Source organism: Sus scrofa, chromosome 13 (assembly GCF_054392235.1).
Source record: "Sus scrofa isolate SSC_HxYL_T2T_F1_AM1 chromosome 13, Sscrofa_HxYL_maternal_Yorkshire_Landrace_v2.0, whole genome shotgun sequence".
Lineage (NCBI taxonomy): Eukaryota > Metazoa > Chordata > Mammalia > Artiodactyla > Suidae > Sus > Sus scrofa.
The window spans coordinates 119,247,399-119,267,248 of record NC_139395.1 but is presented as its reverse complement, the minus strand read 5'-3'; the positions used below and the strand labels follow the sequence as shown (position 1 = coordinate 119,267,248).

At 33.7% G+C, this 19,850-nt stretch overlaps 2 long non-coding RNA genes across 19 annotated transcripts in view; both read right to left on the bottom strand.

The window, feature by feature from the left end:
* LOC102166202 (uncharacterized) overlaps positions 1 to 19,850 on the bottom strand; it is a 418,378-nt gene that overhangs the window by 381,655 nt on the left and 16,873 nt on the right. The gene's annotated exons all lie outside the window — the stretch shown is intronic.
* LOC146397574 (uncharacterized) overlaps positions 1 to 19,850 on the bottom strand; it is a 31,684-nt gene that overhangs the window by 10,949 nt on the left and 885 nt on the right. The gene's annotated exons all lie outside the window — the stretch shown is intronic.

Below are 19,850 nucleotides of genomic sequence, written 5' to 3'. Positions count from 1 at the left end.
TTTTGTTGAGAATTTTGTGTTTATATTCATCAAAGATATTGGCCTATAATTGTCTTTTTTGGTAGTATATTCTATGATTTTGGTATTAGGTGATGGTGGCTTCATAGAATGTCTTTGGGAATATTCGTTCATCTATAACCTTTTGGAAAAGTTTAAAAAGGATGGATATAAGTTCTTCGTATGTTTGGTAGAATTCTCCAGTAAAGCCATCTGGTCCTAGACTTTTGTTTTTAGGGAGTATTTTTATTACATATTCCACTTCATTTCTAGTGATCAGTCTGTTCAAATCATCTATTTCTTCTTGATTCAGTTTTGGCAGGCTGTCTCTAGAAAGTTGTCCATTTCTTCTAGGTTGTCAAATTTATTTGCATATAATTGTTCATAGTATTCTCTCTCTTTTTTTTATTTCTGCAGTATTTGTTGAGATTTCTCCCAATTCATTTAATATTTTATTTGAGTTCTTTCTTCTTGGTGAGTCTGGCCAGAGATTTGTCAGTTTTGTTTACACCTTCAAAGAACCAGCTCTTGGTTTTATTGATTTTTTTCTACTACTTTTTGAATCTCTATTTTATTGATTTCCTGTCTGATTGTTATGATTTCCTTCCTTCTTCTGACTTTAGGTTTTGTTTGTTCTTCTTTTTCTAATTCATTTAGGTGGTGGGTTAAGTTGTCAATTTGAGTTTTTTCTTCTTTTTCTAAGACCCGTATTGCTATGAACCTCCCTCTAAGAACTGTTTTTGTGACATACCATAGATTTTGAAAGGTTGTTTTTTCATGATCATTCGTCTTGAGGTATTTTATTGATTTTCTCGTGGATCCACTGGTTTTTCAGTAGTGTGTTTAGTCTCCATGTAGTCAGGTTTTTCTTCATTTTTCACGTGGTTGATCTCTAATTTCACGCCATTGTGGTCGAGAAGATACTTGAACTAATTTCCATACTCTTAAATTTGTTGAGGTTAGTTTTGTGCCCCAGTAGGTGGTCAATCCTTGAGAATGTTCTGTGTACACTTGAAAAGAATGTATGTTCTGATTTTTTGGGATGTAATGTCCTGCAAATGTCAATTAAAAAGCCTAACTTGTTATTCTGTCACTTAGTATCTCTTTTGCTTATTGATTTTCTGACTTATTAATTAATGTGAGTGGGTTGTTAAAGTCTCCTACTAATACCATTTTCCCATTAATTTTTCCTCTTATGTCTGTTAGTATTTTTTGTATGTACTTGAGTGTTCCTATATTAGGGGCATATATATTGATGAATGTAATATTCTCTTCTTAAAAAGATGCTTTAATTATTGACTAGTGTTCTTCTTTGTCCTTCTTCATGGCCTTTGCTTTAAAATCTATTTGCTCTAATAAGAGTATTGCAACTCCTGCTTCCCTGTCTTGTCCATTGTCATGAAGTCTCTTTTCCCATCCCCTCACTTTCAATTTATATGTGTCCTTTATCCTAAGATCTCTCTTGTAGGTCACATATTGTAGGGTCTTGTTTTTTTTAATCCAGTCTGCCACTCTATGTCTTTTGATTAGAGCATTCAGTCCACTGACATTTAAGGTAATCATTGATAAATTTGTATTTTTTGCATTTTAAACCTTATTTTCTATATGATTCTATGTTTTTCCTTTGTTTTCCTTTCCCTTTTTTTGGTTGATTTCCTTTTATTTTACACTTGTGTCATCTTCCTTTTAGTTTTTGGGCATATATTGTTTGATTTGTGGTTGTTTTTCAAATATGTTAACCCCTTCCACTATCTGCTTGCTTTAGCCTGATATTCATGTAGAGTCAAACACATTCTTAAAAAAGTTTAGATTTTCTTACTTTCCTTCCCCACATTTTATGACTTTGATACTTTTTTTAACATATTATGTTTATCCTTTTGCTGTTCCTTGCGTTTATCATTGCCTTTGCAAATAGTTTTTTTTTTTTTCCCCTTTTAGATCCAAATACTGGCTTATCTATTTACTTTCCCATTGTGATATCCTCCATCCTATTTATTCTTACTTCTTTTTTATTTAGAGGAGCCCTTTCAGTATTGCTTTTAGAATGGGTTTAGTAGCACTGTATTCTTTTAGTTTTTGTTGAAGTTCTTTATTTATCCCTCTATTTTAAATTATATTCTTGCTGGGTAGAGAGAATTCTAGATTGTAAATTTTTCCCTTTTAGAACTTTGAATACACCTTGCCACTCTCTTCTGGCTTGTAGTGTTTATATAGAAAGATCAGCTGATAGCCTTATGGGGGCTCTCTTATAATTAACTCTTTGTTTTTCTCCTGCTTTATTTAGAATCCTCTCTTTAACTTTTGCATGTTTACTATAATATGTCTTGGTGTGGGCCTGTTTGGGTTCAACTTGTTTGGGGCCCTCTGTGCTTCCTGTATCTTGCTAACTGTTTCCTTTAGATTTATAAAGTTTTTAGACATAATTTCTTCAATTATATTTTAAATCCCTTTTCTTTTTCTTCTTCTGGAATATCTATTGATTGGCCCACTTTATATTATCTTACAGATCTCTTATATTGCTTTCATGTTTTCTCATTTGTTTTTCTGTCTGCTTTCCTGATTGGGTGATTTCTATTATTCTGTCTTCCAAGTCACTTATTCTTTCCCTTGCATTATTCATTCTGTTCTTCAGAGTCTTTAACTCAGATTCTCTGCAAATGAATTTTCTAATTTTTCTTTGCCCCTCCTTATATTTTCTAGTTCCTTTCTAAAGTAATCTGCATTACTGTTCACATCTGCTCTTAATTCCTGCATATTCACTCTTAATGCCTTTGGTATTTTCACTGTCTCCATTTTGAACTTGGTGTCTGTTATACTGCAGAGGTCTGTTTTATTGTTTGCTGCCTCAGGTGAGTTCTCCTGTTCTTTAAATTTAGAATGGTCCCTGAGTTTCTTTATTTTGCTTATATTTTTCTTATTCTGTGAGTTTAAGGAAAACAACTACTGTAGTCTTGGAGGGCTATTTATGTGTGACAGTGCTGTGCTGCTGGGTATTTTGTGAGGGCTTATTTTTTAATTTTGGCGTGAGAGGTGCTTTTGGTTTGGATGCTTGCTGTCTCTTCCCTCAGTGTGTGCAGGCTGTTATTCCCTCGATAGGGTGCTGCATATGCTTCCAGGAAGATAAGGGCAGTGGATGGGGCTAGTAGCCAGTGCCCAGTTGCTGGGCCCTTGACAGTGCTGAAGATTCATGGGAAGGTGGCACAGGCTGCACATAGTTGCAGGGCCCTGCCAAGTGACAGTACCCTCAGACAGGTTTAGGTGGTGCCTAGAGCATTTGGCAGAGGCAGTGGCAGTGGCAGGGCATGTGATTCCCAGAGGAGTGACAGCAACATCAGTTGGTACTTGGTTGCAATGCCCTCCTCTGTGCCAGCCTCTGAAGTGACTGGGCTGGCAGGTGGTGCCTATTCATGGACCCCTAATGGTGCTGCCAAACCTACCCCTAATGTGGTGGTTTTCCCTGCCTCCTGTAGAGGTGCTCCATTGCTTTTAGCCTGTGCAAGAGGTACCTCATTATCTGTAGTCCTGCCTTTCAAGAGTTTGTGAATGCACAGAGAAAGATATTCCTATGGCTATCTGCCCCTCCTCCTCTCAACCTCCCCAACAATGGCACGTTGCTTCTCCTGTGGGTCCAGATCTCCTCCTAGGTTCTTTTTTTGGCTCTGGCACTCAACTCCCCAGACTTTGACACACCACACCCTAACCCCTCAAGCTCACTCCACAGAGTAAACCCTAGTCCTCTCCCTGGGACTGACCTCCAAGACTGAGTTCTCAGCATCCAGCCCTCTCCCGAGCCTCTCAGGCTGCAGTGTCCTGCAAGGTGGTATGGTGGTCTGTGCAGCTGTCTCTCTGTTTTGCCCTCCTCAGTCCTGCTGCAGTGCTTTTCTCTGAGGCTTTGAGGTCCCTCCATCTCTGCTGATCTCCCCACCAGTTAGGTGGTTTCCTAGGATTGGGTTCCTTTCTCATTTGTGGCTTCCTCTCAGGTGTGCTAGTCCCATCCTTATTCCTTTCTGTCTCTCTCTCTCTCTTTTTTTTTTTTTTTCCTTTTGTTCTACCCAGTTATGTGGAGTGTTTCTTGCCCTTTTTGGAGGTTTAAAGTCTTCTGCCAGTGTTCAGTAGATGTTCTGTTTGAACCATTCTACATTTGTATTTTTTTATGTTGTGTTTGTGGGAGAATGTGACTGCCAAGTCTTACTCCTCTACCATCTTGATCCCACCTCACAATTGCTTTTTAAATTCATTTTTTCTTTGTTTTCATGTATTTTCTTTGTTCATTTTGTTTTTATTTATTTGTATTCAGGCTGTGTAAGTAGGGAAGTCTAGCAATCTCTGAAGATGATGTGACAATCTCAAATTTATGCTTGAGCAATCTCCCATCATTTAACAAGATTCCCAGATTATTTATATGCATATTCAAATTTCAGTTACATATATTTTTGAAATGAGTGAAGTGACAAAATGACCTTAGAAGATTTAAAGATTGACATTCTGATTTTACAGTTTAATTTATTGATTTGGACCTATATAAGGCATCTCAGTATTAAAGAATTGACAGGTCAAGGAATTAGCCACATTAATTTTACCATTTACTTTCTCTTAATTGAGATAATGGTTAAATGACTGGTATCCAATTTTCTCCCATGGTGTTTTGAGTTTTATAATATACTTTTCAGAGATTATTCTAAAAGAGTTATTATTTTTATGATTAACATACTTTCATGCTATAGATATTATTTCAGTGTTTTAAATATTACATACTCCTGGGTGTCTCTGGATAAAATTTCAAAATAGTACAAGTTAACAAATTTTTTGTGTTTTCTAACATAATTGGGGAAGAATGCAGTTAAAGATAAGAAACCTCTATTTTCAGTGTTACATAGGCACACTATTGCAGAGACCACACTTCAGAACAAATTGCAAAAAATACCATGATTTAGGAATATACAAGTCTAACAAAAGCATAACATGATTTCTTTTTTTTATAAAAGGTTAATACATAATATTAATATCTTGAATTTAACAGATGCATCATCATCTATTTTTATGAAAACTAAAACCAAACCAAAATCTTACTTTATGTATGACAAAATTATAATCCATTGCACTTGGAAGTTTTAATCTTTCTACTACCCACTGTTTTCTCTTCTGAAATATTTTCAAACTCTAAAACTTCTAGTCTTTTCACTTCATTGCAAAGTATCAAGTGTTTCATTTCTCAATCATCGAGGTGAATAATACTAGGGCGTGCACCGAGCTTAGGACACTAAATTTCAATTCAGAACTTTCTTTAAATTCAATATGTAAGTCAACCAAAAAGACCTCCAGTTCACCTAAAAACTTTTCAGAGGAAGTCAAATGATTTAAAAAAAATAGCAGGAGAGAATCAATTTTAGTACAGTAATGTGGACTATCCTTTGATATCAGTTTCCCAAACTGACACAGACTCATTTAATTCACCTCAGACCTATCAACCAACTAGTTCTAGTCTTTCACTTTTCTCATAATTTAATCATAAGTTGAATTAATAAAAGTAGGTTAATCTTATGACTGACAGTTAAAATGGATTTCTTTTAAGATGATCTTCATACAGCCTTTTAGAATTAGATATAAATCTATGATTTAAATATAGGAAAAATTAACAAAGTGGGAAGCCCAAAAAAAGAAAGAAAATGGCCAGGAAGTAAGAACAATTCAGTACAGAATAGGTACTATTATGTCATATTAAATTTTGGAAATGCTTTTTGAAATTATAATTTACATTTTCTTCAATATTATACACTTTCAAAGAAATAATGTCAAATTTATTATATCAGAATGTATTTAGTACATACTTAAATACAGTTTTCCCAATGCTGGCATGACTGGTTCAAGGAATTCTTGAGACTTCCTAAATATACAAAGAGGGATTTGAAAGGCCATTCTTAGGACTTCTATTACTTATATAAATCATAATGGAAAACATCTCCTAATTTTCAAGCATTAATTAACCAAGGCCTCAAATATCAACTTCTCTTAAAAGCGTATAAACAGTAAGTATTCTAGTATTGAAGGTTATGTAACTTACATGTAACACAGAGAACTCAGAGCAGATATTCATATTTGAGTCTTACTGCCCTGTTAAATTTCTTTAGTGTGGGTATCCCTTGTCCTATCTTTGAATAAAAACTCATGTAGGTTCTTAAAAATTTTCAACTCACTCTCAAATAATAGGTCACTTTGAATCACAAAATGTAGTCTATGTTCAGTAGTTAGAAGTGAACTTTTGAGTGTTCTTTCTGGCCAAGGTAGAGTAAGAGAAACCAAATTTACCTTGACATCTGAATCAAAAAAGCAACTGGGAAAAATATATAAAACAATGGTTTTTAAGACACTGTGAATCAAGCAATGAAGGACAGCAATATTTGAGAGAAAGGAACAGATGAGGTGAGAGGAAAAAATAAAGTTCAATTCATACTAACACTATACACAAAGATTAACTCATTTGAATCATGATTTAAATGTAAAAAATAAAACTATAAAGCTTCTGGGGAAAAAAAAAAAAAAAAGATGAAAATCTTTGTGCCCTTGACTTAGACAAAGATTTCTTGGATACAATACCAAAACCTGGATCAAAAAAACATCAAATTGATTATTTGAATTTTATCACAATTAAAAACTTCTTTTCTTAAAAAGGCACTTTTCACTCTTTCAAAGGTGAAAAGAGTGGTGTTTAAAAGTTAAAGGAGTGGCTTTTAACTGTTAAAAGAGTGAAAAGATAAGCCAAAGAAAGACAATACTTATGATTCACGTAGCTGACAAAAGACTTATGTACAGAATATATATACTACTCTCAAAAATCAATAAGAAACTTAAAAAGAAATGAGCAGTAATTGGTACAACCACTATGGAAAACAGTATGGAGGTTCCTCAGAAAACTAAATATGGAACTACCATATGATCCAGCAATCCTACTCCTGGGTATATATCCAAACAAAACTATAATTCAAAAAGATACATGTATTCCTATGTTCATTGCATCACCACTCACAATAGCCAGGACATGAAAATTACCTAAATGTACAGTGACACAGGAATGGATTAAGATGTGGTACATACATACTATGGAATACTACTCAGCCTTAAAAGAGAATGAAATATGCAACTTGCAGCAACATGGATGCAACTAGAGACTATCATACTAAGTGAAGTAAGTCAGAAAGAGGAGGACAGCACTTATACGTGGAATCTAAAATACGGCACAAATGAACAGAAACAGACTTACAGACATAGAGAACAGACTTGTGGTTGCTAAGGGGGAGGGGAAGGGAGTGGGATGGACTGGGAGTTTGAAGTTAGTAGATGCAAACTATTACACATAAAATGGATAAACAATGAGGTCTTGCTGTATAGTGCAGGGAACTACATCCAATCACTTGTGATAGAATATGATGGAAGATAATATGAGAAAAAGGATGTGTATATATATATGACTGGGTCAATTTGCTGTACAGCAGAATTTGACAGAACATTGTAAATAACTATAATTTAAAAACTTAAAAAATAAAATAAAATAAAATATGGTATAAGGAACCTATCTACAAAACAGAAAAAGACTCACAGACATGGAAACCAGACTTGTGATTGCCAAGAGAGAGGGAGGAAGTGGGATGACTGGGAGTTTGGGGTTAATAGATGCAAACCATTACATATAGAATGGATAGACAATAAGGTCCTGCTGTATAGCACAGAGAACTACATCAAATAGACCATGATGGAAAATAGCATATATATTAAAAAAGAATGTATATATATATATATACACATATATATGTGTGTATATGTGTGTGTGTGTGTATATATATACGAGTCACTTTGCTGTACAACTGAAATTGGTACAACATTGTAAATCAACATAATAAAATGGAAAAAATAAAGTTTTGCAGTGAAGACCTGCAAAATGATATATCACAAGAAGCAAAAAAAGAAATGAGTAAAGATTTGAATATACATTTACTCCACCATGCAAGATATACAGATGGCAAATAAAATCATGAAAAACACTATGATAAAGAAGATTTAAGGATATAGGTTCAGTTCATGAAAAGATGGTCAACATCTTGACTAGGAAAATGCAAACTAAAACCACAGTCAGATACCACCATACACATATTTGAACAGATAACATTTAAAAGACAGACAATAGCAAGTGTTATGAATAAGGCAGAGCAACTGGAATTCTCAAACACCACCAGTAGGAATGTAAAATGGTAAAACCACTTTGGAAAACAGTTTGGCAGTTTACTAAAAAGTTAAACATAAACTTTCCAAATGATTCAGCCATTTCATTTTTAAATATTTTCCCAAGAAACATGTGAATGTGGTGACTTGTACACAGATTTTCTGGGCATCTTTATCTGCAATAATTCCAAAATGAAAACAGTCTAAATATACATCAGCAGGCTAATGGATAAATAAATTATGCTATAGTCATACAGTGTAATACTATTTAGCAACAAAATGAATAAACTGAGGATACATGTGATAACATGGACAGGTCTCAATCACATTGAGTGAAAAAAGACTAAACAAAAACAGAGTTCATACTGTCTTATTATATTTACATATAACTCTACAAAGTGCAAACTAATCTGAAGTGACCAAAAGCAGAGCAGTGTTTGCCTGAAATAGAAAGGGAGAGAGAGAGAGAATGGAGGGATACAAAGAGGCATGAGAAAACTTTTCAGCATTATGGATATGTTCAATATCTTGAGTATAGTGATGGTTTCATAGGTGTGCACATATAGACTTTCCACATATACACCTGATTGGATGTTAATTTTTTTGGCACACCCCCTCAAAATTCTGGAGAATGTGGAATTTCCTGCGCCAGGAATTGAACCAGTGCCACAGCAGGGTTCCAAGCTGCTGCAGTGATGATCCTTAACCTGCTGTGCCAAAAGAGAACTCCAGACTAGATGTCAGATATATCTCAATAAGACTGCTGAAACCAAAAGTGACAATTTTAGGATGTGTTTCTGGTTTAAAGTCACAATGTTCTAAACACTCCATTTCTTTCAAACATATTCGACACTGTAATCTTAATTTAAGGAAATATGCTTCATCTTGTAACAAATAGCTAGCTAGGGTTGACTGCCTTTGAGGAAAAGGATGTAGGGAGCTTCTTTTTTTTCTCACTCAATAGCTATCTTTCGGGATAAGACTGGGAAGAGATATATTAAAAGTTAGGGTTTGATTACCACTATCATGTAATGGATTGGCGATCTCTGGGTCTGATAGAAATTTAAAGCTAACTTTTTCACTCAATGACAATGACATTTCTCTTGAGTTGAAATGTCCAATATGGTATTTGTCCCATATGAAGCTACTGTGTACTTGAAATGTGGTTACTATGAGAATAAATACACACTGATTTCAAAGGCACAGAATGAAAAAATAATGCAAACTATCTCACTGATTATTTTTTTATTTTGACTATATTCTTGGAATAAAATATATTAAATATCTTAAATTATATTTTCAATGGAAAAATAGAAAATAACCTTAATTAGGAGTTCCCGTCGTGGCTCAGTGGTTAACGAATCCAACTAGGAACCATGAGGTTGTGTGTTCAGTCCCTAGCCTCGCTCAGTGTGTTAAGGATACAGTGTTGCTGTGAGCTGTGGTGTAGGTTGCAGACATGGCTCAAATCCTGTGTTGCTGTGGCTCTGTCATAGGCTGGTGTCTACAGCTCCGATTAGGCCCATAGCCTGGGAACCTCCATATGCCACGGGTGGGGCCCTAGAAAAGACAAAAAAAGAAAAAAAAAAAAAGAAAAGAAAAAGAAAATAACCTAAATTAGTAAATGTTTTTAAGAGTAATTTCAGGAGTTCCCTTTGTGGCTCAGCAGTTAATGAACCCAACTAGTATACATGAGGACGCGGATTTGATCCCTGACCTTGGTCAGTGGGTTAAGGATATGGTGTTGCCATGAGCTGTGGTATAGGTCACAGACATGGCTTGAATCCTGCATTGCTGTGGCTGTGGTGTAGGCTGGCAGCTGTAGCTCCAATTCGACCCCTAGCCTGGGAACTTCCATATACCCCAGGTGCAACACTAAAAAAAAAAAAAATAATTTCATTTCATTCTTTTCTATTTTTAAAAATGTGGGTAATAGAAAGTTTAAAATTCCATACGTGGTTCACATTATAATGGACAGTGCTGCTGAAGAGCATCCCCTCTTAAGCTTCCTGATATAACTTCCTTGGAATTAGCAGTGTTCTTCCTTTAGCTGATTACTTCAAATACACCCTGGGCTAATGTCCCAATGATACACCCCATCATTACACGTACTGCCAGAGTCCCTTCACACTGGAAGGCAAAAACTATACTGACATTCCCTCTGTGGATTTCTCAACTGGAACTTGTGATGGATACTGTGATACACTGCTCAGAGTCCCCTTCAGGAAAGAAAGATTTAATCCCCCTCTTAGTGGGAGGGTTACTCTCAGCTACTCGCCCTCTTTGCAGATACTTTAACTATTGTCACATTTCCTTCCATGGGCAACCAGTGCCCAAAAATTGATTAACATAGGAATACAAGGGACCTGCCCTTTTACACTGTCTCAGATAAACTCTGAAGAGCTATTCAGCCTTGCAGCTCAACTTTTCCCTCAGCCTTCCCTTCTATAGGTATTCATCCTAACTGTACTCACTGAAAACATTTTTCACAAGCTAGCTAAACTCTGTTCCAGAGTTTGCTTCCTGCGAAGGCAACAGGCAACAGTGCAGCATGTTAACTCAAGAAAAACAAATATAGATTCCTTCCACCAAAAAAAAAAAAAAAAAAAAAAAGTGTCACTCCATTGACTCTAGTCCCTTCAGCTTAGTTTGTCCTGCCTTAAGCACCAGCTCATTAAACCTCTCAATTACCAAGAAAACACATCAAGCTCTCACAGTGATCTCACTGAAATCCTTCTCATTAGGCTTGAGGTTAAGGGCAGACATTCCTCTTCCAACTTAATGGGAAGGTGGGATTCATAGCACAACTCTCTCTAAATGAATTCTCTTAAAAAATTCTCTCATTATATCACTCTCCCGTCATTTATACTCTTGGTGAGTCAGTCGCACGTTCTTGGCTATGGCAATACGGCACTGTTTTTTTTTTTTTCTGATGCCTCAATATAAATTGAGGCAAGAAAGTAACAGAGAAGACAAGCATTCAAGCATTCATATCTCTTGTATAAGATATGAGTTATCTATATTTGCCCTGCAAACACCAGAATAATATAAGCTCAGTAAAAAGATAACAAGATTAAGTGCTAATCAAAGTTAAGAAAATTTGTGCTAATTCAAATTATAGTTTTAAATGATTTTTCAATAACACAAAGATACTACCATTGATATTCAAAAATATTTCAGATTTTCTTTTTATGGTGGAAGGCATTCTTAAATTTCTAAATGAATAACATAAACATTGAGAAACAAATCATAAATAAACCCAGATGAAAAGACAAATATCTAACCTAAGTCTTTTCCTATATAGAAATAATATGTTAATGTGACACAATTTAACTACAGATTGTTTGGAAATCCAAATAAACAGAGCAGCTATAATGAGTTGTAATCAAATTCTAAATATTACACTAGGTATCAACCTAGTATAAAAGATAGAAATACTACCATCAACTTTAATAGTGTGTTCTACTTGCAAATAAGTTTTTATACTATTTTTATTAGATTTGTTTCTCACAAAATCCTGCAAAGTGTATAGGACAAGTGTTACATCCATTAGCGGCTAAGAAGGTTAAGTAACTTGCCCAAGGTCGCATAATCTGTAATTGGAGAATGAACTTGGAATTAAGATTTTTTTTCATTTACATATGACTACCTATTTCATTCTATTTGTGGTAAAGCCTGTTTTTCTTATTAAACATTACCTCTTCTCTCAATCATGGCTACATATAAATTTTATCACATCACTAGCATTCTTATCACACCACTAGCATGTGCTATCCATTGCACTACAGAGCCTGATTTAGAATATAATTTTATACTAACAGTAATTATTTTCTAATTGTTTATTATTGTCTAGGTACTTTTATTAAACAGGTTTGCAATTTTCCTATTTTCTTGATTGTGAGAGAGCTTAGCAAATTTAATAAAGTCTTTGGAATATTTTGTATGCTTTTTATGTCTATATAATTATGTACCTACAAAAATAGGTTTTAAAAAGATAATTTTCATCTCCTATTATTCAATATATAAACTTTATTTTAAGTCATATTGAGGAATGGAATACACTTAATAAAATATTGTTTATATATATATTTAAATGAAAAATATTTGTAAAAACTGGATTTTTTACTAAGCAACATTTTGACAATTAGTATTAAGACTGGCCCTTCAATTTTAATACTACTACAAAGCTTTTGTGACATATTAGTATATTTCTCTGTCTTTCCTCAACATATAAAACATAAGATTTGTTTTTAGGTTTGAATTTTTTTAATTTTACTTCTTAATTAATTAAAAGACCACACTGATTTAAATTTCCTTATATTTGATTCAAATAAATCACTGTCTGAAATAACAGGTCACTTGGATAAGTGCTCCAATGAGAAGCAGAAAATAAGCCCAAATGCTAGAAAGGAGAGGATTTAGAACGAAGCTTCTTAAGGATATTCTCTGATATATGCTTTGGTATTTATTTTAAAAGTTATACTTCCTTATATGGTAGGCCAAGAAAGAATGAAGAAGTTACAACACATGTTGAATTTGTATCTAACATGATTTGTGAGGTCAACCATAAAAACACTGCTGATTTTCTAGGCAAAGATGACATTTTCTGACTCCCTACCAGGAAAGCATTCACTTTAGATTCTTTTAAGACTGATGATGGATTTGCAGTAAGTGATCTACATTCTCTCACAAGGTCTTTCTTGAAAGTGTAGATATGGCTTAGGTCTAATGTTCTACATCCATGAAAAAAGAGGAAACTGACAAGATTAAATCTCCACTATTGGCCTCACGAGCATGTTTCAAAGAAGTGAATCATAACCTTCAGAAATCATATTAGCATCTTCATAATACTAGTAGTAGTAATATTTTTAATATTTGGTGTACAAGTAGATCAATTTCCTAGTTCCACGATCTAGTCTATCCTTTATTTAATAAGTCTTTACTCAGTTACTATATAAGCTCCATGAAAGAAATAAATAATATGGACCCTGTTCTCCGGAAACTTACAATTCCATTACTAAGCTTTACATGAACACAAACAATTTCAAATAGTATTTAAAGAGCAGTGATATTTTTGTAACTATGCTTTTGAACTCTAAGTTCATTGATCTACTTCCACTGGCTATTGTAGAACAACGCCCCCAAATCCTTAGGTAACATGTACTACACAACATATATAAAGCTACTGACCAATAAACTTTCATAGCATATTTTTATGTCTTCCTTGGGATGAAACGCACAATCTTACTTCCAGAACTCCTATTTACATTTCAGGTTTTGTTTACATATGACTTCTGTTGAAATCATCCCAAAATCCTCTAAGCAGAATTAATTAAAATCTAGGCTTTGCTTCAACACCAGAGAGGTGCCATAATGAAATAGGGAAAGCACAGGCTTTAGTGTTGGATTTTTCTTACTGAGTCTCATCTTTAGCACTTACATGCTATGCAACTTTAGATAATCATTTACCCATAGGAGCCTCAGCTTCCTCTTGTATAAAATGGAACAACTTATATGTGGAATCTACAAAAATAATACAAATGAGTATATATGCAAAACAGAAGCAGAGTCACAGATACAGAAAACAAACTTGTGGTTACCAAAGGGGAGATATAAGGGAGGAGGGATAAATTAGGACTATGAAATTAATGGGTATAAACTACTACATATAAAATAGATAGGCAGCAAGGATATATTGTATAGCACAGGGAATTATAGCCATTATCTTGTAATAACTTGTGATAGAGTATAATCTGCAAAAATAATGAATCATTACACCATATACCTGAAATAAGACAATATTGTAAGTCAACTATACTTCAGTAAAAAAATTAGTTAGTAATAGCTATCTTAGTGACTGAACATACATAAAACATAGTGCCTAGTACATGATAAAGTACACAAGAGTATAAAATACTATATAATTATAAAATATATAAAATACCTGAAATATAATATGTGGACAGTTGTACTATTTATTAATAACAATAATAACATTTAGATCTCTAGTTCCTTTATTAGCTTTTATCGGTATATTTATTATCCTTTGTTAATAGAATTAAAGATCAGAACTGTTTCTTCCTTGTTTCCTTGGTTCGGCCAGGTCTCTCACTTATAGTAGGTATTTAATTAATATCTATAAAATTAAGGGGCCAATAAATGAATGGCACAAAAGCTGAAATGATGGTACGTTTTGGTATACTAGGTTGACTTGTTAAGATATAATGCAGTAATAACATTGAAAGAGTAATTGGTGGGGAACACAGGAATAGAGGTGAATTAGTAGCACTAGCTTATGGAAACTGGTGACATGGGGAGCGAATATAGGTTTCATTAAGGGATAATAGTGGCTAAACTGCTTTCCTTGCTTAGTATTTTGTTGACTGTACCTGTTTTGTTCACCACTGTATAACAAACTTTAGCATATAATGTTACTCAATACATTTTAAATAAAAATTTACATGCACTGTACAAGAGGTAGTTAAGTCCTGTCAAGGTGATAAGGCAGTACGAGTTAGTACAAACAGGGTACAGGACACACATCTGACCCTTGCCAAGTCCGAAGTACCCACTGAGATATAGCTAGGCCAACACCTTTTCCCTGCTCCTGCCCCTTCCTAGCTCTCACTAGATAAGGGAAGATTCAGTGTCCTAGCCATGCACAGGTAACCTTTATCTAAGAGGACTCGGATGTACAGAATTGAGTCTATGATTGATTGATATCCGGTAAGTTATTATCTACCTCATTTTTTCCATCTGTAAAATGGGGGTAATAACATCCTTGGCCTTGTAGAATTAATGTAAGGATTAAATGAATTCAACTATGCAAGACTGCATTCAGTAAGCATTTAGTACACAATAAGCATTAAAATGTTACCTACCACTACCACAATTAGTAAAGACCCATTCATGTCTATGAAAAGATAATGGTTTATTTGTTTTATTGTTGTTGTTGTTGTTTCTGTTTGTTTTTGCTTTTGTTTTTGTTTTTGTCAGCACCCAGGACATACAGAAGTTCCCAGCCCAGGGACTGAACCCATGTCACCACAGTGACAATACCGGATCCTTAACCAGCTATGCCACCAGAGTACTCAAAAAAAAAAAAAATCCCTTTTTATTTCTACCTCTAGAACTAGAAAGTTAATACCTAATCTTATGACTAGAGTTACTCAAAAATCAGGGTACAGGAATTCCACTTTGTCTCAGTCACTAACTTGTTAAGGGGCTTTGATTAGGTCATTTAGCCTCTCTGGGTTTGGGATTTCTCATCTGTAAAGTAAATGCTTCAATTAAGTGGTTTCCTCAGTTTATTCCAACACTGGTTATAACCCAATGTGCTGTTAAGGGTAAGCGATATATGAAGATCAGTCCAGTCAGTGCAAGGTGCTGACCTTTTCTGAGAGCAGTGGTCTAAGGAGGGGTGAGATAGAAATAAGAGTGCAGGAAATTAAGAAAAGGGAAGATGGAAAGTGTTAAGTAGAAAGCATCGAACAATTTGACCATAAGCAATGAGCTAGAAAGACTTAACAGCATGGGATAGCAAGTCAAGCTAAAAAATTATAACACAGAGGACATATACCTATATTTGAAGGCAAAAGGAAGATACTAAACTTCAAAAAGGTTAAAATGCATACCATTCATAACTGTTAATTTTCTAAAATTAGTTTAATTATTACTTATTTTTCTATTATTTTCACCAACTAAGGATTTTTTTTTCCTCTAGAAGTAGCTCTTAATGCCCAGTCAACAAGCAGTGAATTTTGTTGCCAACCTAAGAAAGTTAACTTAAAACTAAATGTGAAATTTAATGCTGTTTCCAATGCCATTTCTTTTATTCCACAGAACCATAATACGACCAGAAGAATTGTTATCAAAGTAAACACAACCCATGATCTTCTCACTCTCTGTACTGCTCTGCACTTTAAACATAATGATACGCTTGTTCATTTTAGCTGAACTAAAGATGCTATAATTACTGAGGCATAAAATAAGAAACTAAAGACTGAGTCAAAGGAAGGAAAATGGAGGTAATAGTTTAAAAATGAGGATACACATGCAACCATACTCTGGCTGAGACAAATGTGTTTTAACCAAGGGGAAAACTCTAAAAAAGAATTAGTAAGATTGGAATCCTATGTTTTACCATTATAGGTAGGTCCAGAATCTCTAACAAAACAAACAGTTGGCATATAATACCTTCAAGATAATTCAAAACCATTAGAAAATAAATATAAAAGGACATGTTTCAATTATATTAAAATATATCCCTGAATATCGTTTGTTACAGATATTGTTTTATGACAATAACATTGACAATTACTAACATTTGTATCCATTCTAACAGACTGAACTTACTTTCATATATTATCACATATCAAGAGGGATGGATTAACATGAACCTTACTATATGCTAGGCATTTCGCTAATTGACACAAATCACGTAATTTAATCCTCATGAAAAAATCTACAAAGTAATATTATCTCTACTTTAAAGACAATAAAACTAAGATTCAGAAAGATCAAGCCACTTTCCCAAAGTCGTATAATTAGTGGAACAACAGAGATTCAAACTCAGGTTTGTCACTATTGAAAAATATAACTTTAGGGAGAGAACAAGAGAAAACACACTAGAGAAGAACCGTTAAAAATTCAAATTCAGGGCATTTTAGTGATGTGAGAAACAAAAAAAAATCATGGGCAAAAAATAGAAAACTGAAAGGAAATATTTCAAATTATAGGAATTTAGAAGAAAAAGAACCACATTATTTTAAATCAAGGCTCTTTTGGTTAATTTATATTCATTTATGCATTTGATGCTACAAACTAGAGGGCTGTCAAGTTTAAGCTGTATGAGAATTACCAGGAAGCTTTTACAAGAGACTTCTGAATATCTCCCCAAGAGGTTCAGATATAGTGCCTCTGGGGAAGAGGCCTGAGAATTTGCATTTCAAACAAGTTTCCAGGTGATTCTCATGCTGCTAGTACAGGTATCTTACTTTGAGAAATCACAGTGTAAGCTATTTAACTGGAATGTCCAGTTAAAATAGGATACTTAAAAGCTCCATGATATTATCTAAAGCAGGGGTGACACTGGAAAATAAATCATTCAAAAGATAAATTTAAAAATAAATTATATATAGAATTAAAAAAAAATGAAATGTTCTGAAACTTATCTTTAATATCTATTCAATATTGTTCAGAAAGCCTTTTCGTGTAATTTATTTTTAAAGTTGAATATCAAGCAGAATAAAGAATATGGGATCATGTTGCAGAATTTTCTTTCTTTTAATTTGCAAGTACAGTAGACTGAAGCATTAAAGAGAAGTGATGATGCTCACTGATTACAGGGATTAGGGAAAATACTTTACATGAAAAAATAGAAAAAATTGCCATTGGTCAATGGCAACACAACTGTCACTCATTAGAGCCATGTGGGAGTAGTCCTTTACATAGAAAATTAGGTCATATTGCTTGAAATACCTACATATAACATGTAAATTATAAAATTCCTGGTTTAGTTATGCCTGTTTGAGGCCAGTCTTAAAAGAAAAAGAGCCTTAACTAATTTAAAAGAATAGAAAACATTCAATGTTGGCTCTCAGGCCAAAATGGAGTTAAATCAGAAATCAGTAACAGAAAAATAATTAGAAAATCCCAACACATGTGGAGATTAAACAACACACTTCTAAGTAACACATGAGTCAAAGAAGAACTATCAAGATAAACTAACTAAAGGAAAATGAAAACACAAAATTTGTGGGATGCCGAGAAATCAGAACTTACAGGGAAATTTACAGCATTGAATGTGTATTTTAGAAATGAAGAAAGACCTAAAATCAACAAGCTAAGTGTTAATGTTAGAAACTAGAAAGAGTGAATTAAATGTAAAGTAAGCAGGATAAAAGAAATAACAAGAATTAGAGCAGAAATCAATCAAAATCAGACTGTAGACAGACTAGTTATGAAAAAAGAGAAAGAACACAAATTTCTAATATCAGAAATTTAGTAGGGCTGTCACTACTGATCTAATGCAAAATAAATACTTTGCACAACCTTATGCCCACAAATTTGATAACTGAGATGAAATGGACCAATTATTTGAAAGATAAAAGCTGAAATTATACAATCTGAATACTTTATACCTATTAAATTAATTGAATAAATAACTTTTTTTTTTCCCAAAAAAGAAAGCACTTGGCTCAGATAGGTTCAACAATGAATTCTAACATTTAGAGATACTATATCAATTCTCTACAGTCTATTTCAGAGGATGGAAGCAGAGAGAAAAATCCTTCATCCTATGAGGGAAGCATTACTCTAACACTGAAACCAGACAAATGCATTACAAGAATAGAAAACTACAGATCAATATTTCTGTGAGCATAGATGCGAAAATCCTCAACAAAATACTAGCAAATCAAATCCAAAATATATTAAAAAGAAATATAAACATAACCAAATGTGATTTAGCTCAATTATGCAATGCCGGTTCAACATTTGAAATCGATTAATGTAATATATCACATCAACAGGCTGAAAAAGAAAAATCACATGATCATTTAACATGCAGAAAAAAACTTGAAAAATCTAATACTCATTCATAATAAAAACTCCCAGGAAACTACAAATAGAAGAGAACTTCCTCACCTTGATAAATAATATCTACAAAAACTATAAAACTAACGTCATACTTAATGGTGAGAAATGTGAAGTGTTCCCACTAAATCAGCAACAAGGCAAGGATGTTCCCCTTCACCATTCCTTTCCAATACTGCACTGTAAGTTCTAGTTACTGCAATAAACAAGGAAATAAAAGGTATACACACTGAGAAGAAAGAAATTAAATTATTTTTGTTCACAGATGACACAAATATCTATATAGATAAAAAAATTTAATGGAAAAAAGTAATCCTAGAATAAATAAGAGATTATACAAAGGTTGCAGATACAAGGTAAATACACAAAAGTCAATTACTTCCCATATGCCAGCAATGAAAAACATAATTTGAAATTTAACATACAATACCATTCATTGGGAGTTCCCTGATGGCACAGTGGGTTAAGGATCCAGTGCTATCATTACTGTAGCTCAAGTCACGCTGTGGCATGGGTTCAATCCCGGGCCCAGGAACATAGGCATGCCATGGGTGTGGCCAAGATATAAATAAATTAAATAAAATACCATTTATATTAGTGTTCCCCAAAATGAAATACTTAAGGATAAATGTAACAAAATAACTACAAGAACTGTATAAAGAAAATTACAATGATTCTGATGAAGAAAATCAAAGAAAAACTAAATAGAGAGATGCTCCATGTTCATGAACAATAAAACTCAATATTGTCAAGATGTCAATTCTCCCCAATTTGATATATAAATTTAACACAATCTCAACCATAATCCCAGCAAGCTATTTGTAGATATCAACAGAATGTTTGCAAAGTTTATATGGAGAAGTTAAAAACTCAGTATAGCCAATACAATACTGAAAGAGAAGAACCAAGTTGGAAGACTAACACTACTTGACATCAAGACCTACAATAATGCTACGGTAATCAAGAGAGTATGATATTGATGAAAGAATAGGCAAACAGATCAATGGAATAGAATGGAGATCCAGAAATATATCTATATAAAT